This window comes from Anticarsia gemmatalis, chromosome 25, assembly GCF_050436995.1.
Source record: "Anticarsia gemmatalis isolate Benzon Research Colony breed Stoneville strain chromosome 25, ilAntGemm2 primary, whole genome shotgun sequence".
NCBI classification, from domain to species: domain Eukaryota; kingdom Metazoa; phylum Arthropoda; class Insecta; order Lepidoptera; family Erebidae; genus Anticarsia; species Anticarsia gemmatalis.
The window spans coordinates 3,107,544-3,122,221 of NC_134769.1; the positions used below are offsets into that span (position 1 = coordinate 3,107,544).

General features: G+C 34.2%; 2 protein-coding genes across 3 annotated transcripts in view; one reads left to right on the forward strand and one right to left on the reverse strand.

Moving 5' to 3' along the window:
- LOC142983913 (uncharacterized) overlaps positions 1 to 14,678 on the reverse strand; it is an 82,878-nt gene that overhangs the window by 67,102 nt on the left and 1,098 nt on the right. The window lies entirely within an intron of this gene.
- Positions 1 to 14,678, forward strand: part of LOC142983910 (uncharacterized) — a 133,037-nt gene that overhangs the window by 32,356 nt on the left and 86,003 nt on the right. The window lies entirely within an intron of this gene.

Here is a 14,678-nt window from a genome sequence, read left to right on the forward strand (position 1 = left end):
TCAAAACATAAATAAAGCGTTAAAAATGTAAGCAAATGAGATAATTTATATATCTTTTCATAATATATGATTGGATTTATGAGCTGATGACATATATTTTAAATCTGTTCCATCTGACACAAATACAAGCAAAAATAACACATTGGATCATATTATTTTAAAATACAAAAAAGTGCATTTTCAACCAAGTACTTATCAAAATGGTTCTTAACACATACTATTGACTTTTGACAAGCGGCTAGCTGTCGAGAAATTTAGCATAAAAATCTGATCAGCGCCTCTTACGGGCGTCGTAGGAACTTTTTGGAAGTGCATTTTAAATGTCAAACGTTCGATAACAATGTTTCTAGGTAGATATAATAAAAGACTGTATTCTGTCAGAATATACTTGTTCCTTTAATTCGCAATAATAAATATGATCATTTAATTTTCTCTTTTGTACTCTGGCCCGTTCTGGCTATTAAGCCTTAGAGGTAATAATAATGTGTGCAATGAAATCATTTTCCAGAAAGCTCTTAAACAAACGTGAAGTAATCAACAATAAATTCCGTAAAATCGGCTTCGACAAAACAATAACGAAACTCGTAAATATTATTGAAATAATAGCCAACAACTTTATTATTTGTGTGCCTTAGGTATAAACTTGGAGGTTATAATTAAGAAGGGTTGCAAACAATCTACGGTGTTTTTAAACAATAGGGCAATACTAAATTACTTTTCTTCTTAGGGCCCTTCTTTACTTAACCAAATTCAATTAATTGGAAAATTATGGTAGTTTACTCACTTGGTGATGGTTTGGCAACCGCTCAGTGAGGACATTTATGACATGTATTATGAATATAACAAAAAAGTGGAAAAAGCATGATATAGTTGTCAATAAAATTGGGCCACTTCAGGCAACATACAATACTCTGGTCGTAAAGTTAACATAAATTTAGGCACAGTTTCACAGTTTCTGGATTAGTATAAGACAGTTTTTTGGGATGGAATTCTTACAGTTTTATTTTGTTTCCAAACATTTCATGTAACTTTATTTTCCTAATAGGTTACCTGACAATACCATTCTCTCGATTAATAATATAAAATTATAAACAATGTTGTGTTGAAAGTATTATGATTGTTTTATTGATCAGTAAAATTGTTGAAAAAGCGGCGAGGAAGCCATGCGATTTTTATCGCCCATATATTTAACGATTACAATAAAGCATGTGCTTAAACGCCATTAAATATATATTTTTAAATACTTTTTTATATTGATCTGGATTTGTGATATAGGTCATTTGTTAGGTAGTTATATGAAAAAAATTAGACCAACAGAAATAACGGTCTAATATTGAAACGTCGCTCAAATTCAAGTTATGTTGTTTGTTTGTCGTATGGTTAGTGGTGAACCTAGCGTCGAAGTTGTTCAAACCGCCCTAGAGGCCTTTGACATGACTTAATGACTGTTATCTTAGTAGACAACAGCCGGGACCGACTTTTTACGTGCCTTCCGAAGCACGGAGATGCTCAGCTCAAATACTACTTTGCGGTCACCCATCTATGGAATCACAGATCGATAACCAACCAGTGAGCGCAACTGGCTATGGGCAAGTAATGGACTACATAGATGTCGACATGCGGTATCGGTATCGATTTACCGCATGATTATTTGGTATTTCTACCGTTCACACCAAAGTGGATTCTGCTAACTAATACCGTTTTCATAGGCAGTGTCGAAAACTACACCTAAATAACGTGCATCCTAAGTAACGTGGTCTTAAGAGTGGTGCCATCAGACCAGTAGCTCGATTCTCTACTACTATCGACTACCGACAACCGACTTGTCATCGAAAAATGTTTTATGAAAATCTGTGTAGCGCCTCTGACGGGCGTCGAATAAAATTTTTGGACAGTAGCGCACTTTAGTATAATCTGTACTGTCGAGTATCGAAATTTTGACATTTAGTATGTACTGCCAAAATATTTCCTACGACGCCCGCCAGAGGCGCTGATCAGATTTTCATACAAAATTTCTCGATGACAGGTTGGTTGTCGGTAAAGAATCGAGGTACAGGTAACACAAATTCAAATAATCTTTGATTGTAAATTTATTCATTAAGAAAAATATTTCGAAATATGTACATAACATCCGTAAACTTCATGTCCTTGATTTACAAACTCGAGTGCCACAAAAATGGTGAATTTTCATCATTCAACCCGTAAAGTCTTCATGACCTACAACATGCAAGAAATATATGAAAAAAATCAAATAAACTCTCTTATATAAATATCTGGATATCAGTTTTGGCACCTCGGGTAGTTTCATCACATATAAATTACTGTGTGTTTATATTATGTTAAAAATAGGTCAAGTTCTAGTTAAATGTTAGGAATTTATATGGTTACGATTGCAACCTTGTGGATGATGGGAGTGAAGAAAATCTCGGAGTTCTTTGAGAATGTATTTGTTGAAAGATCTTGAGGATTGTCCGAAAGTAGCTGATAGACTGTTAACAGTTTATAAAGTTTGTTTTATTCTTAAAATAGATCTATAAATATTCCGTAATAGAGTATGAAAATTATCTATTTAATTTTTTATAGTAAAGGGGAAGGTTAAATGTTCGTTTAATATTCGAGATTCGATTATTTTTGTATGATAGTTACTGATAGTGATCGTAGAAGTACTTGATGATTCACGAGGGTATGATCTTTGTATGGTTTACCATAAATGGATTGATTTTTGAAAGACCTAATTTCATATTAATAAGAAAAACTTCTTCTTATCGTATGGTTAGTGGTCAACGGAAGACAGGGAAAGGGGAAAACAGGTATAGAAGAAGGACTTAACATAACGTTTTTTCTATAAGTAAATGGCGATTCACATATAATACACTATTAATTTAAATTTTCTGTTTCGTTGTTTGTGGGAAGGTAAACAATCAAGAACGTAACCAAGCTCTATGAAAGAATAAACGATTGGTCTACTCATAGGTGTTCTAGTGAGTCGTAAAGAATGAAATGGGTTATGGTGCCTGTGACCTAAAGGGCAATGACCGCTGTCACTAAATATACAACAATGGTTTTGACGAACTTTCCCTGTGCTATGTGAAAAGTGATCTGCGAATGTGAATTGTTTTTAACCACGAAACGATGTAGAGAAATAAAGAAAATAATAGCATAAAAATAGCCATCAAGCTTATAATGGTATTATTGTAATCATGCTATATCTCTTTAGCAAGATTGTGAAAAAATTACAATCCTTTAAAAAGGTACCTAGTTATTTTTGCAGTAACATAGGATATAACAATTGATTTCACATGGTCCTTAGTTTTTTTCATGATAAAATGAACGTCTACCTTATCCCAAAAGTTTATTCTTGTAGGCCTTTTTTCTGTAGGCACTCAACTAAAATAACATTTTTCATACGAGTTTATGTAATTGTCTGAAAAAACTACTCATGCGGTCATTTGCGCGCGAGCATTCGACATTAGAGTTTAATAGTCGAAACTACTTTTCTATCACTGCTATTTAAAACCACATAAATACATGGAAATCTAAAAATAATCTCGTTGAGAGACACATATTCCCAGAGGCCATTGATTCCGTTAACATCTCGCCACATCGGTGGGTGTTGATTACGTACGAAATTTGGTTTGTATACATAATCGACACCCACCATTACTCTCTTACGAATGAAGAGTAAAAATGTATAAACAGATGTAAATACAAACATAACTTAAATACGATTTTATTGCCACACCCTCTATATAGATACAGTAAGAAATAGAAACATTCGATAGTTCAAATAATAGATATTTCTATTTAAACAAAAAGTGAGATAATTCTTCCATTGAACGCAAAATTAGTGTCTTAATATTTCTGTAAGTGTTTCTTTCCATGGTTGACGGCCAACCTGGCTAAAGACTTTTCACATGGTTGAACAACTTTTGCCTGCTGAGATTGTCTAAATCTACAGCAACCAGGATCTATAACGTCTAGCCTTCCGAGGACGCTAGGTAGAAATAGTATTAGGCAGCCAGCAAACCAGCGAATGATCACAGCCAGATAATAAATTGTCTATGAGCACTTCTGTAGTGTAGGTAATGAGCCGGTAGCGGGATTGAGAATCCAGTCTAAGCTCTCTTAGCTATATAAGCCAAGCCATTTCTTGAATAATTTGCTAAAATGCGACTTTGTGTGTTCAGCATCTCTAGAGTAACGGAAAACACAAGGTTTTCCTAGTATCTCCATCTCATTACTACAATATCCGTCTGTCTATACCACGAACATATACTATGACTAACAAAAGACGTAGGCATGCAATGAAACGCCTATAAAATAATGTTACGATGATCTTCAGCCATTCAATTGGCGCTGATTACACGAAGAACTGAATTACAATGACGTCATGCAAATATATTGTTTTTGGATTTGAAAATTTTACGACTTTACGATGGGCGAATAAAAACGTTTGTTTCGTGAAGGCTGGTCGATGGAATTTTATCAATATTATAGTAATAAAAAGGAATATTACAATCCTAACCTAAAAAAGATTCGCCAGGGAGATTTCGGTAACAAAAAATATATTGTTTATAGTCTTTTCTTGTGAAGATCAGGCCATCGCCGTCTTATATCTAGTACATTGATTAAAAATTTACTTATTTAATATTTTTTATCGTCGTGAATCTCCTTACTCTTATAGTATCCCGAAAACATCTCCATACTTATGTATTCCTGTCACTACGTGTTGACAGCGTTAACAGTGCTGAAGACACAGAAATATGTAGAACAGTATATTTTGATGATGTCAAGGTAATACTTGAAAGTTGGTCCTGTATGATAAGATGTATGGATGTTAATGAATTTTCTAGGGATCGTGGCAAGTGGCGTTCTTTGGTCTCTCATACCCCTGGTGATTAAGACGTGATTTTCTGTATGCATGTTTACCTGGGAGCATTGACAATTTCAAATACCCCCAAATCTCTTTTCATATATTTAAAACTGGCCATGTAATTAGACGTAGTAAACGTATTTTTAAACCCGTACTGGAACGGAATTCAGCCTCGTTAGACGGCAGATCCGGTGGAAAAAACTCTCGACTCCAAACGTCCAGCTGTTATTATTTATATTTGAGAATCATTTTTCAAGGCCCATCATATTTTGCGACATGGAAGGCTAGAAGAGTATTATTAACGTGGTTGACTTTACTGAAAGAATAAAAGTAGAAACTCCTCCGGATAATAAATCTCTGGCTGATTTATCACCAGAATGGTTATTGCAGTTAAATTTCACAGTAAATGTTTCGTACAATAAAAACAGAATTACCTGGTACTATAATGAGTAAATATGAATGTAAAAAGAATCGGATTATTTTACACAATCCTTTTTTGTTTGGAAGTACATGGAAATAACACGAGTAAACGACTGATAGAGATGAAAGAAGGATGAAAACATGTGGTGCTTACCTTAACAAAGGATATAACTTTTATTGTCAATAGAATTATTGTTTCATTAATAAATTTAACCCATTAATGTCCCACTGCTGGGCAAGGGTCTCCTCCCGTAATGAGGGAGGGGTTAGGCCCTGAGTCCACCACGCTGGCCAAGTGCGGGTTTAGGACTTTGCATGCCCTCAATAAATGTATTAAACAAATTTTAGGCATGCAAGGTTTCCTCACGATGTTTTCCTTCACCGTTGGAGCATGTGATAATTATTTCTAATACACACATAACTTCGAAAAGTCATTGGTGTGTTGCCTCGGGTTCGAACCTGCGACCACTTGCGTGGTGGAGGTGCCAACTTATACCACTCGGCTATCACCGCTCTTCTATTGTTTCATTAAACTATTTAAATTCCCTAGTAGTATTATTTTGATTCCGGGTTTACTACAATATTTATAGATAAAATCAGCAACCTGATTTGATCCGATCTTCACATTTAGTTGAGGGCATCCCACGCTTATACAAATACCTCTATTGTTAGTCATATTGACGTATCTTAAACTATGATATTGATAAACAAATCGGTGCATGATGAATGACCTACATAAAGCTATTTAGGTGATAACAATCGTGGCTGCAGTTCGCAACGCGTTACGTTCAGATCCAAATCGCCGCGGCGGAGTGCCAATATGTCGTGTCATGCAAATATTATGAATTTATATGTTATTTATATTTATTTTGCTAGTTTATAGACTGTTATTGTTTCCTATGTTTTGTTTTCCGTGGTAAAGGTGGAAACCAGGAAATTATTTTACAAGGGAATCACAACGGTGTATCTTTTGCAATTGATTGCTTCTGCCCTAAAGCACATAGAAATTATTCGCGGGATATAAAGCGTACCTGTGTTAGTCCCCATTTAATAACCTTTCTGTCAATCTTACTCGTTTATGCAATAGTAATGAAAGTGTAAGAACAGTGTAACAAATTTTCATAAAGGCACACAGATAACATAGAGTACCTACTTTTTCTTATCCTGGGAAATCTTTCCACACAAAGGAAGTCGCGGGTAGAAGTAAGTACAAAAGAAGTCTATGTTACAAAATAAACATAAATTCTCATTCATTATTCTTTATAGCTTACAAGACTCGCGACTCTGTAACTAATGTTGGTTGAAAACTACAAGAACATTAAAAACTATGGCAATATAACGCGAATTGTTTCTCTTCTAATTTGAGCTTGTTATGTAACGAATCAATGCGGACAGACAGCAACACTATCGATATAACAGGTGAGCTATCTATTATAAAGGTTGCTTTATACTACAAGCTATACGACAATTAGATGGAAGAGGAACGGTGCTATAAAAAATTTAGGTATCTTTTGGGAACGGTCCGTTGTCAAATGAATAACAGCAACACGACATTTAAAGGCAAAACTTATTGGCAGACTTATTGCTTATTACCCAACCAGCTACTAAGCTCGGGTATAATTTTCGGCTTTGAGTTATAAAGAAAAAAAACTGAAATTCACATAATATTTTTTATCCTCACTTCGGTTTGTTTTTTTCCCATAGAATTAAACTTCAATAGTTAATATTGCATAGTCTAATGTATTTATTTTAATCATGATGACAGGTGTTTGTTCCATAAACGACTTGGAGGATTTCCTCAAGCAGAAATAGTAGGTATAAAACTAAAAAAATTATGTGAGGAAGGAAGAGGAATTCAGATGACCACGCAAATCAAAATATGAGTAGAGTCCTAAACTCCTTCATCCAAGATACAATTGTATATTTCGGTCTGTCAAACAATCAAAAGCTATATTCTACAGCTTGTAGTGTCCCACTGGCCACTATGCTACAACGGTGGCAGTAATCCCATGCTATTTGTAGTCAGCCTTGACATGAGGTTGCGACACCATACTCAATGCGTTACGTTTACTATCAAATATATGGCGCTTGTGTTGAGTACTGGAGAATTAGATCAGGTTTATTGTACGTAACTAGGTGATTAGAGCGACTAAGTGTTCATAGACTTATCTTCTATTCCAGTGGATTATTGGTTGATTTTAAAATAAATGTTGCCTAATTTTTATCCTGGTACTTCAACTGTCTTAATATAATATAATTGGTAAAAAATAAATAATTTTTAAACCTTGAGAAGGAGTTATAAGAGAAGTAAGACTCAGCTTATAGAAGGGTAAAAGATGTATAGATTCTGTAATAAGTATGACTTCAAACCTTCATATAGAAAAATCGTGAAACTCGTTTTTTCATCTTAATACAATACTGAAGGTACTTATGAATCAGTTCAGTCCTTTTTCATTCTAGTAGGAGAACCTTTGCATAAAAATAGGACAGTAATGGGTAACACTTTTCATTTCATAAACGGTAAACAAATACTTGTAAACCTTTTGCTGCAATTGACTCAAAAGCGGACATTGTACATTATCGTGATAAGAAAGTCCAAAACCTACAAAATATTTCATAACTGAGTTATTGCATCAGTTTTATCTTGAAGATAAACAGTGGGCCGCTATTTCCAAACAAAGTAACAATGTACCACGCGGTAAGAAGCTGTAATAACAAACAATGCTGCACTTACATCATGCGATGATTAAAGAACTTCACTGGAGAGTTTGTTCACCTGTTTGATACAGAATCATCTAAAATTACGTAAAATTAATGTTTTAATAGTTCATTAATATAATGGTTTTTAGTAATTAAACCATTGTATATGGTAAAATGCGAGTGTATTCCACTTCTGCCTACACTTTCGGCGGCGATGTTGCAAATAAATATCATTTTTCGAACAAGTGGATAATTTTCTTTATACCGTAGTACATTTCCAAGAGTAGGAAGTCTGCCAGAGACCTGAGTTGCGTGACGCATAAAAGATTATTCTTCTTTGAGAATAGTTTTTTTGTCGTGGAAGTCAATAGTAGTCAAAAAAGAAATCCAACGTATTTCTAAAGTCTTGTCTATTGAATATACTCGTATCTAGTTTTTGTTCGTCTTAGAACTTCAGCCATGCAGATTTCACTTCACAATGTTTTCTTTCACCGTTAAGTAAGTGATAATTGATTTATTATACTCGTCTGGCAAAGAGTTATTAGGTTTGTCTGTCAGTATATTCTATTTTTAGCATTGTTTTTCAGAGCTAGGTAAAGATGCAAATAATATAATATAGTATTAAGAACTAGCTTATAGCCGCTTTTTCACTTGCGTAGTTTTTTGCTGGGTCTTAAACTGACCAATTATAATCGAATCTTCAAGTTGATGAAAATTGGATTAGAAGTATGGATTTCCATAGATAAATTATTATCCCTGTAATTATCATGTAAGTATGAAGTATGAAGACATATGGATGTGAATAAAGCAAGTCAAATGTGTAAAGATCGTACGTCTCTTAGCGTTCTCTGGTCTCTGCTTACCTCTGTGGGAAGAAGACTAGATTTATATAATATCCTCCTAGCCGATATACAGCTACGGCGGTCAGTTTCATTTAAACTGGCTATCTGTGCAGGACTTTGATTATAGTGTCCAAGTGTGTGCACAATACACAGGTACACTCTCTATTCCATCACTCTCATAGTCCGGTGGGACGGATAACCGACACGAGCAGTGAGAAGTCAGGCGCAGGACCGACGGCTTTACGTGCTCTCCGAGGCACGGAGGTCTTCGACCTCAACTTCCCAACTCCGGGCAATCTCTAAGAAATTCTTAACAGAAAATCTCAGAAAAGACTTTTTGACCCGACCCAGGATTCGAACCCGAGACCTCTCGCACGGCAGTCGCATATAGTACCGACCGCGCCACAGAGGCAGTCCTTATCCAGTAGATTTTATATAATATATGTATGTATGTTAATACCCTGCTGTCTGTGGAGAAAAACAGTATGAGCTGATACTTAATCAAAAACTGCTTCAATGCTTAATATAAACCCATATGCCACTGGTTTAAGGCATAATAAACTGAATGAGAGCGATAACTCCGACCGGATAACATTATGCAGTTAGCTTTAATCCTCTTATATCCTGTAATAGACACTGTTAGTGCTTCGGAGAGCACGTTAAGCCGTTATTCCCCTTTGTTGTAAACATCGATGACTGTCATTATAGAGATGTTGTACGGTCATATAGTAATAGAGGGAGCTGGGCAGCTAAATATTAAAGCTTCAGTTGCGGTCTGATGCATCGTTCCGTTGAAAAATCGTATTGAACCAACTACTGTTAAATAGACGTGAACTCTTATGTGGACAGCTAGAGAAAACCCAGCCCGAGAAGCTTATATTTTCTGTTTATCATATATATCTGGTAGCCATATACAAGTTCTGCTTAATTTGGGATCGGATGAACGTGTGTGAGTTGTCCGATGGTTTATTATTTTATTCTCCTATACTAAAACATCGTGATCGCACAAACTCATTGTTTTTTCGTCCCACACTCATATACATAGCTTAAAACATGTAGATAGCATAAAACCATGTTGCTAATTAATTTGTTACTAAATGATCCTGATTTAGGGACTTAAGGGTAAGGAGGATATAATACGATACCAAATTAGCGAATAGTTCTTTTGATTGACATACAGACATCTTAGAAATTAAAATGGTCTATAGCTTTAAAAAATAAAATAATCAATCTTTAAGTGACTAAGGCTGGCGTCTGAAGCTCGTGTACACCAGTCTTAGTTTCTGACTTAAAATTAACCCTGGTTTGTCGTAATGAATCGTTTTACGGTTTATTTTACGATTATTTCTCGAATGACGAAGCCAAAAGCTATAAAGGGTTGAATTAAAAATAATATCTCTTTGAAGTGTCCATTAGGATGTTATGATGGTGTGTAGCGAATTTGAGGTGGGGTCGTAAATCACGGGGAAAACATGAAAATAATTAAATTATACGTGTATGTTAATCAAAGGATCACCCAGAATTGTAAAGTCATATCTAAATTGTGAACTGAAACAAAATATCAGCGGCGAAGTGGAAACATCATGGGTGAGGTGTTTACGGTCAGTCGGTCATCTTATTTATTAAAAAACTATCGAAAGCTACAAAATTCACTTGTTTTACAATAATTTTAAATTGACAGACGTACTGGGTCGTTTTTCAGTGTTAAAAGTGTTAACTCTTTACTTTTTTGTAATATGAATAACTTCTTTTGAAGATCTTCTTCCTGCATCTACAACAGTTTTCTATTTTCAACTTTTAATTTTATAAGCACCTTATCCAAATTAATATCATCTAATTTGAATTCATTTTTAATGCTAACAAGTTGCAAGAGCATATTTCAGTATTTTTAGTACAATTATTGAAAGATTACTAAACCATAGAACGCACTTGGCCAGTGTGGTGGGCCTTACCATTCATAATGAGTAGATAATATTGTGCTCTATAGTGGGAAATTGTGGTCTATAGTGGGACAATAGTAGGTTCAATCTTCCATTCATATCCCATTGCTCAACTGCGGTATGACGTGGAATAGTTTCCATTTACTATAACTTTTTAAATGCACCTAAATTGTTGTAAATAAGCGCACCAATATTTATTGATTGATCTTTGATTTAATGATTTATTTGTTGTCATTTTACACTGATGACCACCACACCTGTGCATGTCATCAAACTCGCTCAGATAAGGATCACTAGACCCATGAAGTATATTTATTAATATAAAGATTTTTTTCTATTAACCACATTAATTAACACACAGTATAACGCACCTGTAATTATCAAAAACGAAATCACGAATGCCTACAGCCTGTTAATGAACGAGGTTATTAGGTAACCCATAATAAGTAATGGTGTCGTAAACAGTTATGTTCGATAAACTCCGTCGATAAGTGATAAAACGCCGTAGGTCATGAGACTCATAATACCTTATCTTTTAGTCAAGGTTAGAACAAAAGTTTGACTATCTCCATAGCGCAGTGGTTAAAGTCGCCATGCCGCTACCATTCCGTCTGGAAGTCGTGGGTTAGATTCCCACACGGAGCAATTTATTTGTGCGATCCGCAAATAATTGTTTCAGGTCTGGTTGTACTTTGTGTCCGTTGTTTGTATGTTTGTTAACGTCCCCACGACACAAGAGAAATTGTTAGTGCGGGAGGTGTCTTCAAAAAAAAAAGAAATTAATAGAAATTGAGGACTTTCTGAAAACGTCTAGACTTATAATTGATGTTTACACTTGTACTGTTTATAAGATTTTCATTAAATTGTTACGCTTCAGAGAGTTGGGTTAAGAAAGAGTAAATTGAAGCGTGCGGTTTTGTAAATTGGTTGTTTAATGTTTAGTAAGTAGAAACTTGAAGACTTTATAAATTTTTTTCAGGCAATTTATAAAATAGTAAGCAAAATTACTGAAACGAGTATAAGAAAAAGTTTAGTTTTCCGACCTATGCTCTCACTTATTTGAGGATAAAAGATGATTGTTTTTATTACTGTACTTATCAGTGGATCAGCAAATCGCAAGTTTCAAAGCCTGATATCTCGTCTATAGTAATTACTATCAACTCTTCAAACTCTGATCTGACTGTTTACTACAAAAATAACGAGCAGGCTTAATCTGTCATGTCTTAAAAAGGATTCGATTACAATATACTGAAAAGAAAATATATGTTTCTGTTACAAATATAACGAAATATCAATACATTATTTGGGTTATTTAAACATGGAAAGGATAAATTTATATGTAAGGAAATTCACTGAAGATATCATACATTTCAGGAATGTGTCCAAGGTATTTCCCGGTCGGGTCGATCGCTTATTTACATGAGTCATGTTCATATCGAGGCATAGCGGGATGTAGTTACAAACAAAATGTGTTTGATATCTGTCTCGAATGTTTCAAGATGTTACTTGCTTTTACTTCATAAATATTTTAATATTTTAGTTTTAAAAGATTTTCATGTGATACCTATTTTTTACGTGAATTCGGCCACTTTGATTTTATAAGACGTTTTTTTATATGATTAATTTTTGAGAATTTAAAAGGCCAAACAGACAGGACCACAGCTATGTTTCAATCAATGCTAGTCTCGCTTAAAATGTGATAAATAGTTTTCTATTATTTATGACTCAGTCAAATACGCAAAGCCATTAATAGGCAAGACTAAAAAATACTAAATACGTATCTGAAAAAATAATAATGTAGCTAATTAACTCCACAAGCAACTGTTGTCAAGCCGAAAAAGATAACCAATTAGGCTCCCACACAATAGCCTATAATATCAATAAAGCCTACATAATATTATATTGTATTATCTTCTTAATTATCAGCCGGCTGTAGAGACAATGAGCTGATTGATCGTGGAGGCCACACACGAGGTTGAATAGAATAAACTTGGCCTAGACTCTGTGAATGCCAATTGGATTATCTCCTGAGGGGGATGCTATGAAAATATTGCAGATTTTACGTTTACGCGAGTTTTCGTCTCAAGACAGGGTGTATCAAATATTGTTAATAATAAACAGTTTACAAATTTACATACTTACATAAATAAATTACGGACATATTGAATTAACTTTATCTTTATCTGTTACTTATACTTACAGTAAGTACTGAAATAAATATGATCAAGGGGTGAAAAAAAGGATATCGAAAAATGTTAGTCTTATTAAATAACATATCACAGCTCGTTGGCTAAAGATTTCGCGTTACGATAAAAACCAGCCCGGTGGCTACTAATATAACATAATTTGACGTTGTCTCTATTCCATTGACCTAAAAATACTCCTATTTATAGATCTAATTAGAATATATTTGAAACGTCTTAAGAAGAAGAAAACTTGTTCTAAATAGTGGGATAAAGTAGTGAAAAGAAACGATATTGTTTACAAGTTCTTAGAACACGCAGTAAGGATACGGTTTGTTGTTTGACGCACTACTGTCTGGCCAGAACATTCGTGATGTTTACACTGAACTCATACAAACAACTCTTGTATCAATTGATACTAGCAACTATGTGAATAGAAGAGGATTTTTAAAAGTAAATATGAATGATTTAATAGATTTAGACCGGTTTAAGCAGTAACATATATCCATAGAAAAAAATTAGAATAGGAAGTAAAGTAATGAACTTTTTCAGTTAAATTTGAAAATAAATAAGTAATATTACTTTTATCTCGAATAATAAGATGAACATTAAAATTCTTCTAAATATTTTTATAAAATAAGTTTCACAATATTGTTTCTGATCGATACGGGTAATCTAGATTCCGAAAATAAGGAAAATCTTAAAGAGCGAGTAAAAACGGCTTGCTGTTATTTCAATAAGAAAAAAGAGGAGATAACTTTGTTTTATATTTTGAAGATGAGCCTTAGAAATAGTGAGAGGATTAAGGCCTACCTGATAAGTCTCAAAGACTTATTACGCAGTTTCTATATTGACGAAGCTCTTATCTGTAAAACGTGCCATCTCAACACTGATTTTGTAACTCTTTTGTTTGATAGTAAAAAATATTATTCAAATATACGTGAAACTATGCCTCAATTCTCTACTACTATCGACTACCGACAACCGAACTGTCATCGAGAAATTTTGTATGAAAATCTGATCAGCGCCTCTGACGGGTGTCGTAGGAAACATTTTGGCAGTTCGGTAGCTAGCCGGTTGTCGGTAGTCGATAGTGGTAGAGAATCGAGGTACTAGTACATCTTGTTTAAATCATAGTTTTTGTTTATTGTGACATACACTTGGTTAGCGTGGAAAACTCAATGTCGAGATTTCATCTTATTTCTGTAGGGGACCCTTACCCATAAAATTAAATGTGGTATGAATGATATAGTTTCATAGACTGTCGTAATGGGTTACTCTTATCAGACCTTGTTCCTATGCTAGTAGTGGTAGTTTATGTGAATTTTCGCGTAAAAATTGTAAATATCATGATGATGAATAGAGCGATTTATGTTTACATTTTCGGTCATGTTGAAATTATCGTTCTTTGCCCCTTGTAATGTTTTTAACAGTAGATTAAACTGTTTTTAATTGATTAACGAAATGACCAATTTGCTTTCGCGTAGATAACTCCAGAGGATTTTTAATGAGACTTCGTACCGTTCATGACAAAAAGGAAATTCATATTTTACAAACGTGCGTAAACAAATTTTCTCTGCAAATAGTGACTCAATTTTCGCGACGAAAATGAGAAAATTGGAGTACTCACTTGTTAAATTGTAATAATTTATATATTGCCGATTTACTTGTAAAACATAATATTAGCTTTGTATCTAATTGAGTAAGTTCTGAATATTGT